We start from the raw sequence: 18,227 nt of genomic DNA, 5'->3' as shown, positions 1-18,227 counted from the left end.
AATATTGGCTACTGGACGCAAAGCAAACAAAAATCTATAATAAAGTGTGATTGAATGATTATACAACCAATTAACGTAAGACACTGTTTCTGATCGATTGTGCTGTGACTAAAAGATTTGATTGGCGAACAACAATAATGAGCATTAAATACACCGGATATTTTACATTTGTAGAACAGTGTTGAATAAAATCAGTAATCGTCAGTCGACACAGATGTGCTATACACGTTTTTTTCTCGCGAGTTAAGGTTACGAATTGATTACATACAACAGTTAATTGATATTTATCCAACAGTCTAGATTACAATAAGTATTGCAATAAGACGCACGTGTTATTTATTTCCTAGTGACCAGTGATTTCTTATATATTGTGTGAAGAATTGCATATATCTATGTAGAGAAGTGCCGGATGATAAAAAATTATGTCATTATTTTCATTCACTGTGGTATTGACGTGAATTTTTGAATCTACTCTTAAAAAAAGTTAAAAGGTAAGATTTTTTTGTTTTTGTTTTATTGACTTATTTATTGTGGTACACAAACAGTTTGTAAAAAGGTTTTTTTTCTTCGAATGTGTTTATTACGTATAGAACTTTGATTTTAATGTAAAAAGGATAGGTAAAGAGGTTAAACGTGTCAAGTCTTGGCAAATGACAAAAAGAAAAGAGATCAATAACAGATGTATGTTTAAAATTCCTAAGAATATATGTGTATATAATATATGGAATCCACTTTAAATTCACTCAAATATGTCTAACTTCATCTAATGATAACCTTAATATTATTGTATTTCGTAGATTTAAAAAAAAACATTAGAATAAATCACAACTGTTCATATTGAAAAATTAAATTGTTATCTTCAACGAGAAATCATTCAGTTATTTGTATGTGTCGATCTTAATATTCATATTTACTACGGTAAATATGTTATATCATTGATAAAAAAATCAATAACAAAATGTTCATGACTTGTGATGACTTAACCACAAAGGACGATTTTACAACGACATTAGTATACAACATCAGGTTGTATCTATTTTATTTATACACGGTTATTTTAAACAGATTTACATGCATGAAATCTTAAGATTATATCATTTGGACAATATTTAGACTGTCCTTCACCTAAAAGGTGTTTGTCAGATCACGGTGTCATTTACTCTATCTCAAATTGGACATACAGCCAGAACAAGTGTTGTCTTTTTTTTATATTTCTCTTCTCTACCTCGTGGCATTGCATAGTTTGTCAACAAAAATAATCAATGTTTTAACATATGGTACAGCGGATTCCCCCAGATGATACAATGTCTGATCTAGCTTTCACATCGCAGTAATGACCTTACAGCTTTATTTCGTGGTTTCCCCCATAGTGTATACTAATGATCATAATTCAGCAGTTCATCAAATTGGTATAGAATTTGTTTTCTTTCCGTATGTTACATTTTTCTATCTTTTGTCGCTAAACAAGTGAAGAATCATTAAGTAACTGCTTTTGACTTCGCTGCATGACAATGTGTCCGTCCAAAGTAAATAAAGTTGTTAATGGAAATAAGTTGTCAATGATATTGACAGCAGATCTTTCGTATAAATCAATTTTAAAATTTTCTATTCTCTAGTCGATTTATAATTGAATCATAAACATAATACTGGTATAAACACTTTTGTCTTGTCAAAGACTAATTTGTCATCTTGATCTTTACTGCTATCATTATGTTTCCTGTTAACAATAAAACCATCGATATACACATCACATTATTTTATTTTTATTCTAAAGTATAATTAACGTAAACATTATTACCGCACAGTAGATTGGAAGAAATGCAAATCAACTCAAAGACCTAAATAAATAGACATTTCATTAACGCCTAATTCTTTAAAGTTTTCTTAAGGTTTCAATATTAATTTGTTTTGCCTCGAGCATCAATGACGAGGAATTAGTTCAAGAAATGCACATCTTGTGCAATAAACGTGTTGTGTTTTCTTCCACGATGCATCTACATGTTATATTGTTATGAATATAACACATTGTTTATCTTGTTACATCTGTATCGTATTAGCTTAATATATATATTATACATAGAATACATCATGTATATGTACAGTATTACTTTATATACATCAAAGCATTGATCCGATTCTCAATTAAATTGTAAAACAACGTTTTTTAAGCATGTTTTTCGTAACGTTAATACTCCAGAACTTCGCAATGTAATAGAAGACTTTTATTGATTGTTCTAAATTTTCTCTTGTTAGCAAGTAGTAAAGATATTGCAACAGCTCAGGGAATTTCCGACAAACAACAGTGATGTTTATAAAGATATATAATAGCAGATGCAGTTTTGTGTCATTTCAAATTGTAGATAGTATAACTGTATTAAATCATTATCGAAATACTGTAATATTCAAGTGTTAATATTTTGACGGTTTCTTTTAAATACGAAAGTTGAGTAATTTTCATGGCCAGGATATTGGAAACTTACCAATTCAATAGTCTTCAAAGCACAGTTTCTCAAACATACTGACAGTAGTACTATTCCGTTTCTAATAAAGATAATACAAAAGATCCTATCAGTTAAAGAATCCATTTCCATTGCTTTTAGCGTAAATGGAATACACTTTCAATATTTATGAATAATCCCTAGATACTTATAATAACATTGCAGCTAATACAGATACTTTTATTACATAATTGTATAAAGAAAATACATACACGTATAGTATCGTGATCTTCTCGAACGTATCCACACAATAAATATATGCATGGTGAATTGAAATAGCTGTGGTTATGCGGTTCTAAATAAATAAAAAAATACAACAAAAACAAACAAATGAAAACTTCAATGATAAACCAGTATATACCTCATTAGTAAAAAGATCAGTTTTGTTTAGCAATGTTTACTCCCTCTTTCAGCGGGCGCAGGATATTTAAGCAAAACATTTTAAAATACTAGTAGCGCAGACACTAGAGCCCATTTTTATTATACAATAAGGGGACCTATTTTATAAAATCACTTCGAAATCACTGATTCAAATAACATTTTGTCAAAATTAGTCTTTAATTAATAATTTCCTATTGAAGTAGTTCAAATAAACCACATCGTCTAGACTAATAGCTTTAAATTTACAATAAGAATGCTCAAGAGACTTCTAATTATTAACATCCGCGTTGAAAAGAAGATCGGTCATGTCAGGTGATGACCTTATACTGAATCTGGGGTAATGACATAAACAATACGTCTTTAAGTATAGTACAAGTACCTCTATATTTTTCGTCAAAAACATCACTGCTATAAGAATTATTGTTTTTATAAAATGCTCACTAGATTCAGCACCCCCGAACATTGAAATTTTATTACAGAATCTGTAAAATGAAATCTTGAATTCCACAATAAAAATACTGCCACTGCTACGAAATCTATTAAGAAGCCTGAATTAAAGCCTTTTTTCAACAAATAAAGATTGTACAGCTGAATTATTGCATCAAAGTGGCATAGACCTTGCTACTTAAAAGAAGCAAAAGGTTTTACTAATTATAAAATCTTATTCAAAACCTAAAATTTCTTAAATTTACAAAATCTCAACTTGTGACAATTTCGTTTTTTTTTTTATTAATTACTTATTTCAGTAAATTGCATGACTGTTAAAGCAGTCATTTATTATTCTGCTCAGAGTTTCTCTGTCTAGCTTCGATGTGAAAAATGGCAATCCTTGAAAATCAGAAACGTTGACATCTCTCAAACGTTGAGAATCATGTGTCACACCCAATACGCTACACATCTTGACAGAGGGATAAATTATTTAACAGAAACGACCATAAACTCATGTTCCTTATGGGAAAATAATCAGTCAATAACATTTGTTAAAGAAATATTTACCTTTAAACAACTGAACTTAAGTAATTGCGTATCTGAATTGTCATTACTACTACAGTATCTTAGTTTTAATGTGAAATGAACATTATTATTTTGTGTGTAATTAGTAGTGACTAAAGATACCTGCAGAAACTAGATATACAAAATAATAATTAAAATGTGTCAATATTCCTTTTTCATATTATATACATAATAAAAAGTATATATATTCTATTGATTTTGAAATTAAAGATACTTATTGACCTTCAAACGCGATGCAAACATTTACGCTTATAATTTCAATTTTTACTTGTTTTGAATTTTTGTATTTTTTCCGTAACAAAATCTTTTCTTCTTCTTAAATGACCTGGGCCCGTATGCATATAACCACTCATTTAATACTTCTGACTATTCGGAAGCAATTGTTTTTCCCTATTAATTTTTTATGTGCGACTAACTAAATTTATGATAAAACTGTTGCACTTCCGAATCTCTTTTGTTTATCTCTTACATCCATGACATCACTGAGTGTACACATGTACTGTTTTATAGAAAGATATCTTAATTGTTTTGTCACCTTATTTTTTACATTTATAGAACATGCATATGCTAATTTTAGCACAATTCATATGCTATTGTAATCATAAACATTCGTTTCTTAGATTAAGGAATTGCATGTTCTGTCATAATTGTGTTGCTTCATTTAACAAATCAAAGAGGAAAACAAATAACTGAAAAAAAATGCAGGATGTTTGATGTGCTGTATGAAAAGAAAATTATCAAAATGACAGAATTATGGTAAACCTTTTATCATTTTTATAATTCCTTAGTATAACTATTATGTTGAAAAAAAATGGAAAATCATAATTTATTTTTTTTTGTTTAAAATTCAACCAGTTCAATATAATACGCGGAGGGCGGGCTTTTCCACTTATAGAGAATTCGCATTTTCTCATTTTGCATATTTGAAAATCACTACTTCGAATACTTTAGACGAATAGTGCAACAGTTCATATCGTTTATTTTTATAGTAATAGACTTGTGATTACAGTTTATCCTTTGATAAGTAAACTTATTTTATATAACGTTTAATTGATTTTCCTAGTCTGAACAACATGAATGTAATCATTGTTTTACGGAACAAGTGCACTTTAATAGTTTGAGAATCACCGCAAATCTGCCAATGACATAATATCAGGAACGAGTAAAGTTGATTGCAGACTTTATTTAATGGATTTAACAAAGCAATCGTATGAGCAATAGGACAGCACGATGTACGTTTTTGGACAAAACATGATTTGGTGGTAGTCCGTAGTTCTAAATGCAAGATTATATTCTTTTTCGTTTACCGATGTCAACACAAAATGCAAAATGTCCTTAGATTTACAAAGTTAGTGGCAGCAACCTAACAATGGTTAATTTTATTCATCTAAAAAAATTAGACTCATCTGAAAAGTCAGGACTGATAAAACTTCATTTAATGAACTCTATGATCCCAAGTTAAATTTGAGCAAAAGATGTTTGAAATAGTTTCACCGGACGGACGAAGATGAAAGGCGACAGATGACAAGTAATGGCAAAAGCTCGCCGTTCTTAAAATCTTTAAACACAGAAAAATATTATTCATTCACTGGTTATTTTGTATGACTTTTCTAAACAACAAATAGAATGGAAAATCGGTATGGCTTCCATACACATTTCCGTGTTTAAAAAATTCCTTCGACCACAGATTGTTTGTCCTCAACATGTATGAAATATTTGCTACTGGGCGTAAATGTAAAACAAAATCTATAATAAAGTATAATGGAATTATCATCAAACCAATTATCGACTGTTACTGGTAGATTCTGCTGTGACTAAAAAATTTGATTGGTGAACATTGGTGAGCAATGAACAAACTGGCCATTTTACACTAGAAAAACATTTGTAAAACAGAGTTGCATAAAAGCAGTAATCCTCAGTCGACACAGATTTTCTCGCGAGTTAAGGTTAAGAATTGATTACAAACGACAACTATAATTGATATTTATCCAACAGTCTAGATTAACATAAGTATTGCGATAAGACGCACGTGCTATTCATTTCCTAGTGATCAGTGTTTTCTTATGTATTGTGTGAAGAATTACATATTATATCTATGTAGAATAAGGTTCAAATATATAAGTTGTGTCGGTAACTATATTTACTGTGAATTTAACGTGAACTTATAAAGTAAAAAGGTAAGAGATTTTTGATATTGAGTGTCATTGACTTTCCCTTTGTTGTACGCAAAATGTTTGAACTCAAAAATTTTCATTTGAATACATGTATATCAATCATCGAAGTTGATTTCGAAAATAGGATAAGGCAAGTAGTATATATACGTGTCAAGTTAGAACAAATAAAGGAAAGATCAATAACAGATCTTCATTTTAAATTTCCGTATAAATATATATTATACATATCAGAGACAATTTAATTTCTAATGATAAAAAATTTGATATAACTGCATTTCGTAGATTTCAAAAAAATATAAAAATCAATCAAACTTTGAAAAAATATTGTGATAGTTAGCGAGATATCATTTAAAAATCATGTGTCGATCTTTATATAAATAATACCAATAAAAGTTATGTGATATCAATGATAAATAAAAAAAAGAATTAAAAAATATGGGATGGTGACCAAATAAAAAGACAGAAGGTTTAATATGAAAGCTGTGTCCAATAAAGTTATTTTCACATCGATTGTTATTGACAACACAATGTTTTATCCGATTTATTTTTAAGGTAAACGTTGACAGATGTGCATGCATGGAATCGCAATACACTATCATATGTACAACACTTAGACTGTCCTTCACCTTAATAATGTATATGTAGGTTACATGTACATGTATGTCATATCTGGTTGTATAGCAAATAGGACATACAATAACAACAAGGTCCATTTTGTATGTTATGTTTCTATTATGTTTCTGTTTTTGCTACGCGGCATTGCATAGTTTGTCAATAAATACATTCAATGTTTGAACATCTGGTTCAACAGATTTCCCCAGGTAATAAGATGTCTTACATGACTTTCAAATTGCAGTAATGGTCTTACAGCTTTTTGTGTTTTCCCCATAGTATATACTAAAGTTATAATTGCATGAATTAGGCAGTTGATATGAAATGTGTCTTCTTTCCGTAGGCTACATTTTCAAACTTTTGTCGCTGATCAAGGGAAACGCTGGTGATGTTCAATCATTAAGTAACTGCTTAGAAATTCGCTTTACGAGAAAACGAATCAGTTCTTATTAAGTCATACATGGTTTCATTAGTATTTTGTCAACGTAAAAATTTGATATTAACTAACATCATCGAGTTCCTAAATGAGGTAAATTCATCCTCAAATTGTCTATAGTCGATTTATAATAAAATTTATTATATATAAAAGAGGTATAGCAACTTGTGTATTTTGTTGAATATAAAAAAGAAGATGTGGTATGATTGCCAATGAGACAACCGTTCACAAGAGACCAAAATGACATAGAAATTCACAGCTATAGGTTACCAAATGGCCTTCAACAATGAGCATATCACAATCCGCATTGTCAGCTATAAAAGACCGCGAAAGGACAGTGTTAAATAATTCAAACGAGGAAACTAACGGCCTTATTTATATGAAAAAAAATGAACGAATGACAAGTATATTACACATTAACAACGACAAGAACTGAATTACAGGCTCCTGACCTGGGGGACAGGCACATATATTTCGTGTACATACATAATGTAGCGGGGTTAGGCATTTTCGTAGGATTCCAACCCTCCACCTAACCTGGGACAGTGGTATAACAGTACAACATAAGAAGACTATTTTGCCATCAAAATCTTTGTTGCTCTCATTGTGTGTCGGGTTAATTACCAGTACAACTACTATATACATCGCATTATTCTATTTTTATATTACTGTAAACAATATTACCGCACGTGAGGACGAAAAAATGCATATCAACGCAATGACTGAAATCAATAGACATTTCAATAACGCCTAGTTTATTTTTCAAAGTTTGTCTTATGGTTTCAATTTTCAACCATATTTGCCACGAGCTTCAATAAAGAGACATTAATTGAGGAAATGCACATCTTGTGCAGTAAACTTACTGCCATATCTTCACAGGATGTTAATATTGTTATAAATAACACGTCATTTATCATGTAACATCTCTACTATATGGGTTAAATATATGTGTGATACATGGAATACATAATGAGCATGTAGTATTGCTCTATATAAATCAAAGAATCTGTTTGAGGTGTTTTGATTCGAAATAAGTATCCTGGGTATTAAATTATTTTTTTTAATTTTCAATCCAGGTTGTAATAAGTACTTCTCAACTAGATTTTAATACAACATTTTTCTAAAGCAGTCGTATCGTAAATCTATTAGAACTTCACAATGAAATACAAATCTTTTATTGATTCTACTACATTTCCCACTTGTTAACAAGCAGTAAAGATATTGAACATCTCAGGGGATTTCTTACGATGATATATAGTGATATATATAAAAATATAAAATGGCACATATGTTTTTGTATTCAAATTTACATATTCTAAAGATATTATAATCGTACTAATTCATTATCGAAATACTCTTTACTCTAAAATGCAAGTGTTAATATTTAAACAGTGTCATGGCCATGCAGGATATTGCAAACTTAACAAATCAATAGTCTTCAAAGCGCAGTTGCTCAGACATACTGTATTGTTATTCCTTTGTTTCTAATAAAGATAACATGAAAGATCTTATCTGTTAAAGCATCCATTTTCATTGCTTTTAGCGTAAACGGAATACTCTTTTTAATATTTATACTTAATCCCTTGATACTTACAATAACATTGCAGCTAATACAGATACTATTATTACGTAATTCTATATAGAGCAATATTATTCAGGCAAGCACTGAAAGGATCGTGATCTTCTCGAACTTAGCAACACGATATATATATTCGTGTCTTGTATTGAAATATTTGTGATTCTTAATATACTACAAAATACAAATGAAAATTTGAATGATAAAAAATTATAAACCTCCATATAAATAAAAGTCCAGTTTTAGTATACAGTCAGGGAACTTCCTTTATGAAATCATTATGAAATCACTGATTGGTGTAATATTTTGTCCACCAATGTTCTAAGTAAGAGCTGTCTTCTTTAACAATTACCTTTTGCAAAAGTTCAAATAAATAACCTACAGATGGGTGCACTCCTAACCTGTACAGCAAGTTAACTTGATAACCAGTCATTTGGACTGGTCAAAGTTAACCTGTGACCGAATATATGACTGCTCTGACCAGTCCTAGGACCAAAATCTAGTTAACTTGAAAAGCGGACTTGGTCCTAGGACTGTTTTTATGTCTGCCAAAAAGTTAACTTGGAAACAGGTCCGCTATTGATATAAGTTAACTTCGAACCAGTCCTGTCATAAAGTTAACATAAGTTAACTTCGGAACCAGTCCTGTCATAAAGTTAACATAAGGGAGCTACCATTTGATTTTTATGGGGGGGGGGGGGGGGGGGGCTAGGATGAAAAATTTTGTCCTGCTTTTTTTTTTAGTTGTAATCTCTGTCCTGCCTTTTTATTTTTTACTCTATTCGGTCCTGCCTTTTTTTTTAATAGTTTATCCTGACTTTTTTTACACAAATTGTCATCCTGCCTTTTTTTTTACCAAGTTGCTCATCCTGCCTTTTTTTTTTACTCAAAACTCCTGTCCTGCCTATTTTTTTCAAATTTCATCCTAGCCCCCCCATAAAAATCAAATGGTAGCTCCCTAAGTTAACTTGGAAACCGGTCCTGCCACAAAGTTAAATTCTGCTTGGACAAATCCGATCAAAACCAGACCTGTTCCCAAGTTAACTTTTGACTGGTCTGCTCAACACTAAGTTAACTTGTAACCAGGACCGCTCTTCGTTGATTTAAAAAAAAAATATCTTTGTTTCGTAGTATAAACATCGAAAATAAAGTAATTTGAAAATGAATACTTCCGTTTTATGAACAGGATTAAATACAAATATTTGAAAATAAGTACGCACAGAACGTAACACAAATTTATCTGTGATCTGGCAATCTATCTATTATAAAAACGATCTCGGTTACAATGATAACAGGCACTGAATATATATATATATTCCGAGATCAAATTCAATCATATTATGTATATTTTTGAAAAGAAGTATATTTGATGTTAGGTGTATACGTCCTTGTTAGTTATACATCCTTGAACTATGCAGCCACAATCAGCAATAGTTTAATTCATTTAAATAATGACTACAAATTTTTGTTCGCCTAAATTAAGGGTGCAAGCATGTCCTCTTTTTACTCAAAATACTGATACATAACAAAATTTCAGTAGTTTTGATGCCTCCAGTTGACTTGTATAACAAAATTATTTGACCGCATCCACCAAAACTGACCATATATGCACTTTAATTTGTAAATCTATATACCCGCATAGTAAATCAGCCATATTTTTGATGTCAGGATTCAATGTATAATACAATCATGACAATGGACAGTAAAATTGCAATATAATAACAAAAAAATTTGGTTCGCATAAATTTAAGATACCAGCATGTCCTCATTTTATTCAAAATATTGATACGTAACAAAATTTCAGTAGTTTTGATACCTCCAGCTGACTTGTACAACAAAATTATTTGACCGCATTACCAAAACTGACCATGTGTGAACTTTAAATTGTAAATCTATATACCAGCATAGTAAATCAGCCTTATTTTTAATGTCAGGATTCAATGTGTAATACAATCATGACAATGGACAGCAATATTGCAATATAATAACAACAAATTTTTGTTCGCCTAAATTAAGGGTGCCAGCATGTCCCCTTTTTACTTATAATACTGATACGTAACAAAATTTCAGTAGTTTTGATGCCTCCTGTTGACTTGTACAACAAAATTATTTGAAAGCATCCACCAAAACTGACCATATATGCACTTTAATTTGTAAATCTATATACCCGCATAGTAATTAATCAGCCATATTTTTTATGTCAGGATTCAATGTATAATACAATCATGACAATGGACAGCAATATTGCAATATAATAACAACAAATTTTTGTTCACATCAATTTAGGATACCAGCATGTCCTCATTTTATTGAAAATATTGATACGTAACAAAATTTCAGTAGTTTTGATACCTCCAGTTGACTTGTACAACAAAATTATTTGACCGCATCCATTAAAACTGACCATATGTGCACTTTAATTTGTAAATCTATATACCCGCATAGTTAATCAGCCATATTTTATATGCCAGAATCAATGTATAATATAATCATGACAATGGACAGCAATATTGCAATATAATAACAAAAAAATTTTGTTCACATCAATTTAGGATACCAGCATGTCCTCATTTTATTCAAAATATTGATACGTAACAAAATTTCAGTAGTTTTGATACCTCCAGCTGACTTGTACAACTAAATTGTTTGACTTCATCCACCAAAACTGACCATATGTGCACTTTAATTTGCAAATCTATATACCCGCATAGTAAATCAGCCATATTTTTTATGTCAGGATTCAATTTATAATACAATCATGACAATGGACAGCAAAATTGCAATATAATAACAAAAAATTTTTGTTCGCATAAATTTAGGATACCAGCATGTCCTCATTTTATTCAAAATATTGATAGGTAACAAAATTTCAGTAGTTTTGATACCTCCAGCTGACTTGTACAACAAAATTATTTGACCGCATAACTAAAACTGACCATATGTGAACTTTAAATTGTAAATCTATATACCAGCATAGTAAATCAGCCTTATTTTTAATGTCAGGATTCAATGTATAATACAATCATGACAATGGACAGCAATATTGCAATATAATAACAACAAATTTTGGTTCGCATAAATTTAGGATACCAGCATGTCCTCATTTTATTCAAAATATTGATACGTAACAAAACTTCAGTAGTGTTGATACCTCCAGCTGATTTGTACAACAAAATTATTTGACCGCATTACCAAAACTGACCATATGTGTATTTAATTTGTAAATCTATATACACCATGACGTACCCGCATAGTAGTAAATCAGCCATATTTTTTATGTCAGGAATCAATGTATAATATAATCATGACAATGGACAGCAATATTGCAATTTAATAACAACAAATTTTTGTTCGCATAAATTTAGGATACCAGCGTGTCCTCCTTTTATTCAAAATATTGATACGTAACAAAATTTCAGTAGTTTTAATACCTCATGCTGACTTGGAAAACAAAACTAGTTGACCAAAACTGATCATATGTGCACTTTTATTTGCAAATCTATATACCCGCATACCATTGTACCGAGCGCCTTAATGTCTTCTCCTGGCGCTCCTGTTCACATTTTAGTAGGACCGTAAATGTACACGTAATCAATAATATTGGAAAACTATTAATGCAAAAAAAATTCTGATTAAATTGAGAATGTCAGAATTTCATCTCTTTATTAATTATATCAGTCAGATCATATATAGGAGTTCATGATGGTGTACGTGTAAAACAAAACTATTATGCCACATCATCAAAGTACCAACACTGACATGTCTGAATTCATTTGTACTATTTACAATGATTTAATAAAAACAAATATACGAGGTTCTCTTCTTGGAATCTATTATGTCGGTTGATTGATTTTGTTTATAAATAAACGTCAAGTGGCAACTATTTCATTAGAGTGCGCATTGAGTATAATTTTAGGATGTCCCATATAAATATCGGCAATGACAAATCTCTCGATAAATCTGACGAATTTGACGAGATTGTTGATAGTTTTGCCACACCGTATGCTTACGGACACTGTACAATTTCTGTTAGAATATTCTGCGGGAAATAGAATAGTAAATCCAATGCAAACAAGTTGAATATCAATGAAATATCCATGCAAGTATAAATTTATGCATAAAGTAAAATTTAGGAAGGGACAGGTAAACAACGGGGAACGAAGTAACGTGAACAATGTTGCCGATATCCAGTGATATAAGAATATTGTTCCGATGCGTTGGATAACCTGTCTATCCGCCTTCTAATAAAAAAAAACTCTGTGTGATCGTATAGCATTTTTTATTTATATAAGAATACAAGTATATCAAATAAAAGAGAGCATTTGTATAATATTTAGTAGAGTCTAGCGAGTAAATAATAAATGATATCTGTGGAAAAACAATGCGAATGTTGTTTACATATTTTAATCATGCGGAAAGCTCAAGGCTGATATGAAAACTCTTATAACGATAATCTGTCATAAGCAGACCTGTCCTCAGGTCTGGTCAATAGCAGACTTGTCCACAGGTCTGGTCAAAAGCAGACCTGTCCTCAGGTCTGGTCAGGAGCAGACCTGTCCACAGGTCTGGTCTGAGGCAGACCTGTCCTCAGGACTGGTGAAAAGCAGACTTGTCCACAGGTCTGGTCTGGGGCAGACCTGTCCTCAGGACTGGTCAAAAGCAGACTTGTCCACAGGTCTGGTCTGGAGCAGACTTGTCGATAGGTCTGCAGCAGTCCTAAAAAAGCAGACCGTAGGTCTGGTCCACCAACGACGAAGATAACTTGCTTGACTACTTAAAAATTCTCACGTTAACTTAGAAAGCAGTCAACAAGTTAACTCTGAGTTAACTTTTGTCAAGGTTAGGACTGCACCCATCTGTAGTATAAACTAAGTGATTTGATTTTTTTTTAGCTTTTTATCAAAATAATGTTCCAGGGACTAATAGTTATTAACATCCGAGTTGAAAGGATGACCGGTCATGTAAGGTGGTAACCTTGTACTGCATCTGGGATAATGACAGGAAAATATTTCTTTAAGTATAATACATACCTTACATTTTTCTTCAAAACAATCACTGCTTTAAGTATTATTGTTGAAATAATCCCCACTAAATCCAACACCCCCGGACAGTAAAATCTTATTACATAATATATAAAATGAAAAATGAAACCTTGAATTTCACAGTAAATACTGCCACTGCTGGGGAAAACTAATTATCAGTTAATTATGTAAAACCTTAACTATAGCATTTTTGCAACAACTATGGAATTTACAGCCAAGTCATTGCATCAAAGGCATTAACATTGCTACTTAAAAGAAGCAAAAGGATCATGACTTGTAAAGCGGCCATTTATTTCTCTGCTAAGAGTTTCTTTGTCTATTTTCGACGTAAAAATGGCAATCATTGACAATCAGAATCGTAGTTGGATACATCTCTCAAACGTTGAGAATCATGTGTCGGACACAATTCGCTACAAAACTTGACAAGGAGATAAACTATTTCACAGAAAAGTCCATTAACTCATCTTCCTTATGGGAAAATAATCAGTCAATTACATTTGTTAAAGAAATATTTACCTTCAAACACCTCAACTTATCTGATTTCGTATCTAAATTGTCATTACTGATACGTATCTTAGTTTCATGGTCAAATGAAACAAATTGTGTCGACAGTATTGAATACAGATACATGCGGTTATTAGACACAAACATAAGAAAATTATAACTAAAACGTGTTAATATTGGTTCGTTTTCATCTCATATACATGTTATATTCAATTGGTTTCGAAATAAAGGATTATACATCAAATTAAGTTACGTATTGATATCAAATTGACCCTCAAACGCGATGCCAACATTTACGCTAATGGTTTCAATTTTTACTTTTTTTGAAGTTTTCATTTTTCCATAAAAAAAAGACTTTCTTCGTCTTAAATGACCAGGACCCGTGTGCATACACCTACTCAATTAATACTGCTCACTTTTCGGTGGCAATTGCCTTTCTCCCCTTCTCATTGTTGATGTGCGACTAACTAAACTTATGATAAAATTGTTGCACTTCCGTATCTCTGTTCTCTCCCTTAAACTCATGGAATCACTGAGTGTACACATGTACTGTAGATCTATGGCATGTATGGGAAGATATCCTAATTGTTTTGTCGCATTTGTTTTGTGACATTTAAAGCATGTTCATATGCTATCTTAATCATGCACATTCGTTTCTTAAATAAAGGAATTGCATGTTCTGACATAATTGTTTCGCTTCATTAAACAAATCAACAAGGAAAACAAATAACTGTAAAAACCATTGAACACAGCAGGGTGTTTGTTGTGTTGTGTGTAAAAAAAATTATCAAAAAAGATAGAATTCTGGTAAACCTTGTATAATTCTTTAGTATAAATATTATGTTGAAAAAATGGGAAATAGATTTATTTTTTCTGGTTTAAAATTCATCCAGTTCAATATATAATACGCATGTACGTATTATAGAACCATGTAAGAGGGCGGGCTTTTCCATTTATAGAGAATGCGCATTTCTCATTTTGCATATTTGAAAATCACTACTCCGAATACTTTAGACGAATAGTGCAACAATTCATATCGTTTATGTTTTATAGTAATGGACTTGTGATTGCAGTTTATCCTTTGATAAGTTATATAAACTTATTTTATATAACGTTTAATTGATTTTCCTAGTCTGAACAACATGAATGTAATCATTGCTGTACGGAACAAGTGCACGTTAATAGGTTGGGAATGACCGCAAATCTGCCAGTGACATAATATTAGGAAGAAGTAAAGTTGTTTGCAGACTATATTTTATTGGATTTATCAAACCAATCATATTTGCAATAGGACAGCACGATGTACGTTTTGGTCACAATATGATTTGTAATCAGTAGTTTTACATGCAAGATTATATATTTTTTTTGGCGTTTACCGATGTCAACTGAAAAAAATGTAAAATGTCCTTAGAAATACAAATTTAATGGAAGCAACCCAACACTGGTTAATTAGATTCATCTGAAAAACAAATAGATTCATCTGAAAAAGTCAGGGCTGAAACAACCTAATTACATGAACTCTTTAACCCCATGTCATATTTGCTTTTTGTAGTTTCAAATCAGAAGATGTTTGAAATAGTTGACACCGAACGGACGAAGATGAATGACGACGGACGAAAACTGATGGCAAAAACTCGCCGTTCTTGAAATCTTTAAACACAAAAACAAAATAATCATTTACTGGTTATTTTGTATAACTTTTCTAAACAACAAACAGGAAGGCAAATCGGTATGGCTTCAATACACATTTCCGTGTTAAAAATAATTCGACCCTCGAATTTTAGGTCCTCAACATGTATAACATATTTGCTACTAGACGTACAATCAATAATAAAGTGTAATTAAATGATGAAATAACCAGTTAATGAAAGACACTGATAGATTATGCTGTGTCTAAAATATTTGATTGGTGAACAACGGTAATAAGCATTAAATGCGCTGAATTTTGTACACTTTTGAAACATTTGCAGAACAGTGTTGAATAAAAATCAGTAATCGTCAGTCGACACAGATGTACTATTCACGTTATTTTCTCGGGAGTTAAGGTAAATAATTGATTACAAACAACAGTTAATTGATATTTATCCAACAGTCTAGATTACAATAAGTATTACTTTAAGACGCACGTGTTATTATTTCCTAGTGACCAGTGATTTCTCATATATTGTGTTAGATGATAAAAAGTTATGTCGATACCTATATTTACTGTGAAGGTATCGTGAATTACGTAAAAGGAAAAAGGTAAGAGTTTTTGTATTCAATGTTATTGAATTTCTTAATGTTGAACAAGATTTTTTTCATACGAGTATATCGAACATCGGAGTTTGATTACAACGCAAATAGAATAAGAAAACAAGTTAAACGTGTCAAGTCATAGCAAATGACAAAAAGTCAATAACAGACGTAAGTTTTAAATTCTTTAGAATATACGTATAAACAATATATGGAACCAACTTTAAATTCAATAAAACATGTCTAACTTAAAGTAATAACAAAACTTTGATATAATTGTATTTGGTAGATTTCAAAAACTTTTTATATTTAAAAATGATAGTGTTATCTTTAAGGAGAAATAATTTAGTTATTTCCGTGTGTCGATCAAAGGTACCAGGATTATAATTTAGTACGCCAGTAACATCCATATAATAAGTACAGAAAATATGTTTAGTCAATATTAAAAAAAAATGAAAAAAATATTTTGCATTGCAGTTATATTATTGATCTTACAGCTACTTGTCATGGTTTCCCTCATAGTTTATACTAATGGTTAAATTGGTAATAGATCTGGAATTTGTCTTCTTTTCGTATGCTAACTGTTTCTACCGTTTTTCGCTGATATGGGAAAAGGTGGTATGTAGAATCATTATGTAACTTCGCTTTTCGAAAACCAGGTCGGTCCTAAGTCATATAAAGTTTCCTTGATATTTTTGTCAAGGATAAACGTTGATATTGACATCAGATTTTTCATTTCCTAATTCATTCTCAAATTGTCTGCACTCAAATCAATATAGAATTAAATTCAATATATATATAGTTTACTGGTGTTAACACTTGTGTATCGTCGACGACAACTATATTGGCATCGAGATCTTTACTGCTATCATTGTGCTTCGAGTTAACAGTACAATCTTTATACACATACCATTGTTCTATTTTTATTTTATCGTAAACAATATTATCGCACATGAAGATTGAAAAATGCAAATCAACTCAATGACTTAGATAAATAAGACATTTCAACAACGACTAATTCTTCGAAGTTTTTAAGAAGGTTTTGATTTTCAAATATTTTGTTTGGAGCATCAACGAAGATACATCAATTAAAGAAATGCACATCTTGTGCAGTATTGTTACTGTCATATCTTCACAGGAAGCTTATATTGTTATAAATAACAAATCATTTATCATGTAATATATCTACCAACTGCGCTAAATATATGTGTATTACATGACATACATGCAGTATTACTTTATGTACGTCAAATCATTCGACACAGGACGTTAAGCAACCAACACTCAATCAATCAAATCATTCGTTCGTGGTATGTTGGAATAAGAAAATTAATCCTACATGTACACTTTGTATTTTAAACGAAATGACAAATCCGGAGTGCATTACTAAATTTTAAAACATCAGTTTTTTAAAAGCATTCGTACCATTAATATTTGATAACTTTACAATGAAATAGAAATCTTTTATTGATTTTTCTACACTTTCCTCTTCTTTTCAAGCATTTAAGATATTGCAATCTCTAACGGGAGTTCTTTACATGATATACAGTGATAGTTACAAAAATAGATAATGGCAGATGATTTTTCGTTTGTCTATTTCAAATTTACATATTTTGGAGATATTATAATCGTGTTAAATCATTATCGAAATACTCTTTACTGTTAAATGCAAATGTCTATTTTTAAACTATTGTTATTTTCTAAATATGATAAATGAGTCTTTCCCATGACCGGTGTATAGCAAACTGCAGAAATCAA

At 30.9% G+C, this 18,227-nt stretch overlaps 1 protein-coding gene across 3 annotated transcripts in view; it reads left to right on the top strand.

The window, feature by feature from the left end:
* The first annotated feature begins 222 nt into the window (after nt 1-222).
* LOC134696255 (glycine receptor subunit alpha-2-like) overlaps nt 223-18,227 on the top strand; it is a 36,090-nt gene continuing 18,085 nt past the window's right edge. The window contains exon 1 of one of the 3 annotated variants that reach the window (XM_063557946.1): nt 223-491. The gene's annotated coding sequence lies outside the window, so the exon portion shown is untranslated. Of the gene's footprint in view, nt 492-6,045; nt 6,071-16,352; nt 16,479-18,227 lie in introns of those variants that run through there. The other 2 variants (XM_063557947.1, XM_063557945.1) reach the window with 2 other exon arrangements.

Source organism: Mytilus trossulus, chromosome 14, assembly GCF_036588685.1.
Source record: "Mytilus trossulus isolate FHL-02 chromosome 14, PNRI_Mtr1.1.1.hap1, whole genome shotgun sequence".
NCBI classification, from domain to species: Eukaryota; Metazoa; Mollusca; class Bivalvia; order Mytilida; family Mytilidae; genus Mytilus; species Mytilus trossulus.
The sequence above is the reverse complement of the archived record's forward strand: the minus strand, read 5'-3'. Positions and strand labels throughout refer to the sequence as shown.